We start from the raw sequence: 7,541 nt of genomic DNA, 5'->3' as shown, positions 1-7,541 counted from the left end.
CACGCGCCACACCCCTCGGGTCCCCTCGGCCTCGGCGGCCCCCCCCCCGGCACCTCAGAGACAGCCACCCAGACGGAGCCCCTGGTTCCGGGCTCCACGCAGATGGAGCCCCTGGCTCTCGGCTCTGGGAGCTGAGGCAGGCGGGACAACCATTAATGGGGCTGGGAGAGCAGATGACAGATGGGCCTGCCTGATTCGGAGATTCGGCTGAATTGGGTGGCTGAATTGATTTGGGACAGAAATTCGAATCACTGAATCGAATCACTGTCCCCTGAATCGGCTGAATCCGAATCCGAAGCAAAGACTAACCACTTTGCACTGACCTAATAATCTTCATTAAGATTTTTCTTTTAACCAGGACATGTGTTTTGAGGGTTTTGATATTTTTTACTAATAGAATTAGTATGAACACTGTTATACTGGTGCCAATCATTCCCCTTTCTGTACAGAAATCAGCTATATCAGCATAAGCACCTTTATACCCATGTCAGAACTCCACATTAAGTGGTAGTACTCCTTTAAGTAGATGTAATTGAGGCAGTACCATTTTTATGTGTAGGCTTTAATTTTCTTCAGTGCCATTGCATGCTTGATTAATGGGCCTTCACTCCAAGGGATTCGGTATTTGTACAAAACAAATTTCTTGCCAGGTTGCTTTATTTTTTGTTGGGCGGGGGCATTAATTGAAATTACAGAAACTCAGCAGATGCTTGATCACAGCTTTCTCTACAGAACAAAGCTCCTGGTGATGCTTCCCAGCTGCCTATGGCTGAAGCAGACACAAGTAAGGGATTTTGAGAGGAATGTGTTTACAGATCCCAGTGATTTAAAACAACTTAGACTAGGGTACTGTGCAGTTATGCTCTCTGACCTTTTGACATATGGCGCTCAGACCATATCACTGTTACACAGCTTCTGTACTATGGCTTCCAGAAATATTACCTCCGGATATTACTCTTCTGATATGATAACAATTACTGATATTTGTTTCAGATACCTTGGATATAAGAGCCTTTGGACATGTTGTAAAATGTATTAAAATAAAAAGGCAAAGAGAACTTAGGGAAGGCTGTAGTAAAAAAATAAACAGTAAGAATTCATAACCTACTTCCCTTTTTTACATTGTGATACTCTTAGGCTACTTCCAGATTAGGAGTACTTGACCAGCACATGATTATTTTAATACTGTGCTGACAAAAGGATCCTATGGTGCAGATATAGATTTACTGGCACAACTGCACTTTGTGCTTGAATAGTGAAAATGCCATCACAAGCAAAACAAGTGCAGTTTTTGCCTCTATAACTGTATCTGCATTAGGTGCCTCTGCTGGCCTGGCCATGTCAGCCTGACGTCTCACCTCTGCATGCTGCTAACAAACATAGCTAAACCAGTAAAAGTTTGTAGTGAAGATGTGGCCTTCCTCATATCAGGCAGTACTTTACACCATAAGGTAGCTCTAATTCAAGGTAATTTATGTTAAAATAGATATACTGTATTCACATACTCACAGAAAATTATTCATAGGATTTTTTTCTGATCATTTAGACCTTCCTCTGTGGCTTCCTTTAGATCTTTGGATCATCTTGTCCTGATTGAAATTCCATAGCTTAAAGGACAGCATATCCCCTTTTGGTCCATAATAAAATTCAGACCATCCACAGAACAACATAGTACAAACAAGGGGATTCACTGAGGAAGCATGTTATTTCTTTTCAGAAGGTTGCCTTCTCATCCTGGCACACACAGACAGGGTGGGGAGGGAGTGGGAGAAGAGCACCTTTCTAAGGCCTGCTTGGGAGAATAAAGTTCAGTTGGAACAGATGTGCAGCAAATGAACAGTAATGTGTGAGAGAGACATCTCTAGTATGACTGCAGGAGCCTTGCAGTGGTACTTTTGGAGATGCACAAGCCTGCTCCTTTTTAATATTAATTATCTGTGCACTACTGGGGAAAAAACAGGTGTACAGTACATACCATACCAAGACTTGTACTGCTGGAAATGAAACCCAGTAAATTTAGGCAGCACAGAGGATTGCTTTCCTCCCATTCAGTAGAGTGTTTGAGTTACTTTATCTGAGGTGACACCACTCTTCTGGAATAAGATGGAAGTCAGAGGTCATTGATAATAAAGATTGTTATTATTTTTAATCTTCTGGCAGATGTATTGTTATATTAAATATCCACTGTAATTGGAATTCTCAAGATGTGAAAGGCTGGCCTTGAATTATTCCTAATTATTGGAATGGAAGGTTGTGCCATATACAAACTGAAAGGTAATTTCCCCTAGATTTGCAATAGTGTTTCAGAGTTAATTCATTGCTTTGTCATGCAGATAATGCCTATGCAAACAAATGCACACTTTTTCTTTTATGTTCATTAGAACTGCATTAATTTAGAATGCAGTGGAGTACTAGAACAACACAGAGCATTACAGTTCAGATATAGAAATGCCTAGAGACACAGTAAGGTCCTAGTTCAAGCAAAGTACTTAAACATGTGCTTAATTTTAAGCATATTCTTAACTTGTTTGACATTGGTGGTACTTAGCCACTTACTTAAGTGCTTTGCCAAATCAGGACAATAACATGTTCCTAATGCTTTAATTAGTATTCTGTGTGCTATGTCTGTCTTGTGTTGGGTTATAAATCTAATTCGGCCCCTTTGTGCATATACATTCTTTAATTATATGATCACATGCTATTTTATTTTGTACAGTACCTCAGTGCATGAGATGGATTGTGCTTAATTAATGAGCATAGATTTGTTTTCTCTTTAGTATTCTATGTGTGGTCCCAAGACTTATTTATTTTACAGTATCTAAACCCTAAAGGTAAAGTCATTAGGTTGGACCCAGAGGGTAGTAATCGATGGAAGTCACTCATCGTGGTGTCCTGTGACCAGTGGGGTCCCCCAAGGCTCTGTCCTTGGACCCATACTGTTCAACATCTTCATTAATGATGTGGACACTGGAGTCAGAAGCGGACTGGCCAAGTTCGCCGATGACACCAAACTTTGGGGCAAAGCATCCACACCAGAAGACAGGCAGGTTATCCAGGCTGACCTGGACAGGCTCAGCAAGTGGGCGGACGAGAATCTGATGGTGTTCAACGCCGATAAATGCAAGGTTCTCCACCTTGGGAAGAAAAACCCTCAGCATCCTTATAGGCTCAGCAGTGCTATGTTGGCTAGCACTATGGAAGAAAGAGACTTGGGGGTCATCTTTGACCACAAGATGAACATGAGCCTGCAATGCGATGCGGCGGCTAGTAAAGCGACCAAAATGCTGGCTTGCATCCATAGATGCTTCTCAAGCAAATCCCGGGACGTCATTCTCCCCTTGTACTCGGCCTTAGTGAGGCTGCAGCTGGAGTACTGTGTCCAGTTTTGGGCTCCACAATTCAAAAAGGATGTGGAGAAGCTTGAGAGAGTCCAGAGAAGAGCCACGCGCATGATCAGAGGTCAGGGAAGCAGACCCTACGATGACAGGCTGAGAGCCCTGGGGCTCTTTAGCCTGAAAAAGCGCAGGCTCAGGGGTGATCTGATGGCCACCTACAAGTTTATCAGGGGTGACCACCAGTATCTGGGGGAACGTTTGTTCACCAGAGCGCCCCAAGGGATGACGAGGTCGAATGGTCACAAACTACTTCAAGATCGTTTCAGGCTGGACATAAGGAAGAATTTCTTTACAGTCCGAGCCCCCAAGTTCTGGAACAGCCTGCCACCGGAGGTGGTTCAAGCGCCTTCATTGAACACCTTCAAGATGAAACTGGATGCTTATCTTGCTGGGATCCTATGACCCCAGCTGACTTCCTGCCCTTTGGGCAGGGGGCTGGACTCGATGATCTTCCGAGGTCCCTTCCAGCCCTAATGTCTATGAAATCTATGAAATAAACTTCGGTATTACCCCAGGGGAAAATTTATTTTGCTTCATTGAATCCAAATAGAGAGGTAAGAGCAAGAGGAAAATACCGGTCCCATGGAAGCCAGTGCCATGACTCTTGTGGCCTTTATAGGGCCAGGATTTCACCCATGATGTATAGTTTTAAAGGCGAAAGGGCCGGATTCCCTACCACTTCTCTTTATTTCCTACCCACTCAGACTCCTTGTGCTCCCCAGGGTTTCCATGATTGTTCACCAACATGCAGCTTGGCTGACAGAATGAAGATTTCCAAGACATGACACATTTGCCCAATTTGAATTTTCTAGCCAGCTTTATTTTTAATTATTTTTGCCTTCAAGATGAATAATTTATCTGTCTTGCCTAGCAGTAGTACTCCGTTATTGTGAAAGCAGAAGCTAAAAATTCTGAAAGTTCAGACTGTATGAGTAGTGCAAAAAATGTTCAGTGCACTCTTGAGGACAGACAGGGGAGTGATTTCAACTCCCTAAGTTTTGGCAACTAAAAAGCTGCATTTACTTTATCAAGAGCAAACAACATCTTGTGTCTGTACTTGTGGTCAGTACTCCTACTGCCTCACCAAGGAGGTGATATAGCAGCCAAAAGAGTGGCCGTTCTATGCAATATTCCTTAAAAAAATGGATCAACTTATTTTTTGTGAGCAAAATGCTAATGGCATTTTCCTCCTTTAACAGTGTTGATATAGCAGTGCTAGTTCCTCATTTCCTAAGCTTTGACTTCACTAAAACTTTTTAAAATCCCTCATCCTTACCTTTCCACTGGTGCAGCTTTAATGGTGGTAGCAAAAGTGGGAGCCCTAATCAAATTTAGGATGATCCATGGCTTTTTGAACCACTGTCAGATTGAGTAGGGCATGCTAGACTGGCATCTGTACTGTTAGTGGAGCTGTAATGGTAGAAGGCGTAGGCATATCTTAGACATCCCATGGTTCCAAGTCTATAGGGAAGCTAGTGATTAGTGTATTTTAATAGGACTGTTAAGAAACATGATAGTGTCAGCCTGTAAGGAGAACATTAGAAGATAAGAGTGTATTACACAGGATGCCAATGGTAGTATTGTTTCTATTGTGATAATACGTAGCTCTGCATGCAGGACTTCATTTTGCAGGGCAGTGTACAACACCTGGAGTAAGTAAGTGTTTACAATCTAAATAGATAAGAAAAACACAAAATGGGAAGAAAAAACAAACTGTGGAGAGGTGAAGTGTCTAGTGTCACTGGCAGAGATGGGAACAGAACTTGAGTCACAAATCTGTGTCCTAGTCCAGTATCCTCTCATTGGATTTCTCTGCATCTCTGATCTTAGCATTTTGTATTTTAGGGTAGTGCAGGCTTTATTCGCCTGCCTTCAGGACCTTAATTAACTCTTCTTGTCCTGGTCCAGTTAAAACAGGTTTGTCCATCCCATTAAAAGCAGGTAATACCTATAACTTATGAAATCCATGTTGGTTTCAGACCTGTCCACACTGGAGTACTTCACACTGTAGGCTGCAGCCCATGGACAGCGAGCAGTACAGTCACCCACACTAAAGAGGAGATGTAAGCATGGCCCCGAGGCACCAAAATAATATTACTATTGTGGCGTATATTTAGTCACTGCAGCAACGCTAGCTTGGAGGGAGACTTGAGCACATCTGAGCAGCGGGGAATAGTAGACAGATATGAGATGGGATCATAAACAGACACATCATTACTCAACCTGGCAGCATCCTTCTCACTTGGGGCGAGTAATTTTATTTTTGACTGGTGAGTAAAACTAGTTTTCTCTTTCATTTTGACTGTTCTCACAAGGACAAAGTAAGTAGATTTGTGCCTTGGCTCGTAAATTTTCATAACAACTTTGAAGATGATTAGCTGGTTCCCAGAAAACATTTGCAGAATAGTGGAAAAGTGATAACACAGGTAGTGGTGTCCTCTCCTGACCTTTTTCCTTGTCCTTCCCTTTTTGTTTCCTTTGTATTTCCTTTCCTCCTGCTCTTTCCGCTCCTTTATGTATCCTCTTTCTTTCTGTCTCTCTCCTTTTCTTTCCTTTTCATTTTTCTCCTGTCCTCACACTCAGGCATTTTGGGGGCTTTTTCCAAGTGTTGTCACCTAGAATAGTGGTTTTCAACCTTTCTTTCATTTGCAGATCCCTAAAAAAATTTTAATGGAAGTGCAGACCCCTTTGAATTATGCTTGTGGGTATTCACACACTTTTGATTGTTCATAGTCATCTTTTGTGCACCCCTTAAATGTAGTCTGTGGACCTTCAGAAACACAGGTTGAAAACCACTGCCCTAGAGCCAACACACTCAATTGTTCATGACAGCTGATATTGCATTCAACCCACTAGATGGCATGCTTGGAGGAAAAGGTACAGGTCTGGAAAGGGCAAACTGAGAACATTTAAAGTGATCATTGTGGTATTATATCAATGAAAATAATAAAGCTAATACAGTAGTTTAAACTGGCACTATTAAATGTTATATATTTGCTGCTGCTATAGCAAAACAGCTGCATAAATATAATACTATACCATGGTTTGTCAAAGTTAAATACTTAGGGAAATACATAAGTCCCTTTCAGTCATATTTTCCAATACTTAGTGTGCACGGTTAGCAAGAGGTTTTTAAAAGTGCCCAGCTCCCTTGGTGACATGGCACAAAGGCCATGTCTTTGTTTTATGTTTGTATGGCATCTAGCACAAAGAAGTCCCAGCCTATAGATGCTACAGCAATCCATAAATTAATTCCTGTTCTGATGCCTCAATAGGAACTGCAATTTTCTGAAAATCTAGCCTCAATTCTGAAGCCTGAGCTCTTGAAAATCTGTCTTTGGCTCTTTTCTCCAGGGGTCTTTCCTGTGTTATGGCTCCATTCATACATTAAAAAATATATATATTTCCATACTGATGTGGCTCCCGCAAGGGAACAGAAACATACTTCCTATTCTCAAACCTTCAAACAAACAAACAAGCAAACTAGGTTTGGGTATTTATTCAATATTACTTTTTATTTATAGAGGTGTTTTTCTTTGGAGGAGTTCCTAGATCATCCATCATCCCATGTGCCTGTTCTCCATGGGTTACTTTTAGCTTATCTTGGGCTGTATTTACTCAAAGAATGTTCTCCAACGTAGGATAGAATAAATGTGTTGTTGTAACCTGCATGACCATTTGTTCAGCAGTGCTGGGCTCCTGCTGGGCCTGTGACAGCTGCTGCATTTGCCTGCAGGTGCATTTCCTTAAAGGCATGTAATTTAGCGGTAAGAAATGCAAGCATCATTCAGTATTCTGACTAAAGCCCTGTTGTGAAAGAGTGAGTTAAGTTCAGAGTGTTCTTGATCCTGCTGGGCACACACCCCCCCATCTAGCAAAGTGCTTAAACACATGCTCCATTGGTTCCACCTGGCTTTAAGGTGGTATGACTGTCCAGTCAGTCAGCCCAGGCCATGAGGGTATACATTCCCCATGAGGTGAGATAATTACAGGACAGAGCAGAACATCAAGGTTTAACACATGCTATCTCCTGACACTTCGCACTCTCACCCCTTCCTACGGCTTACTTCACAGTCCACAGCTGGTTCTAGCGGCAGGCAGGAGTCCTCACTATCTTTTCAGTTCTTGGCTTCTCTGCTGCCCTCA

Source organism: Alligator sinensis, unplaced genomic scaffold, assembly GCF_000455745.1.
Source record: "Alligator sinensis unplaced genomic scaffold, ASM45574v1 scaffold802_1, whole genome shotgun sequence".
In the NCBI taxonomy this organism is placed as follows: Eukaryota; Metazoa; Chordata; order Crocodylia; family Alligatoridae; genus Alligator; species Alligator sinensis.
This window is presented reverse-complemented; position numbering follows the sequence as displayed.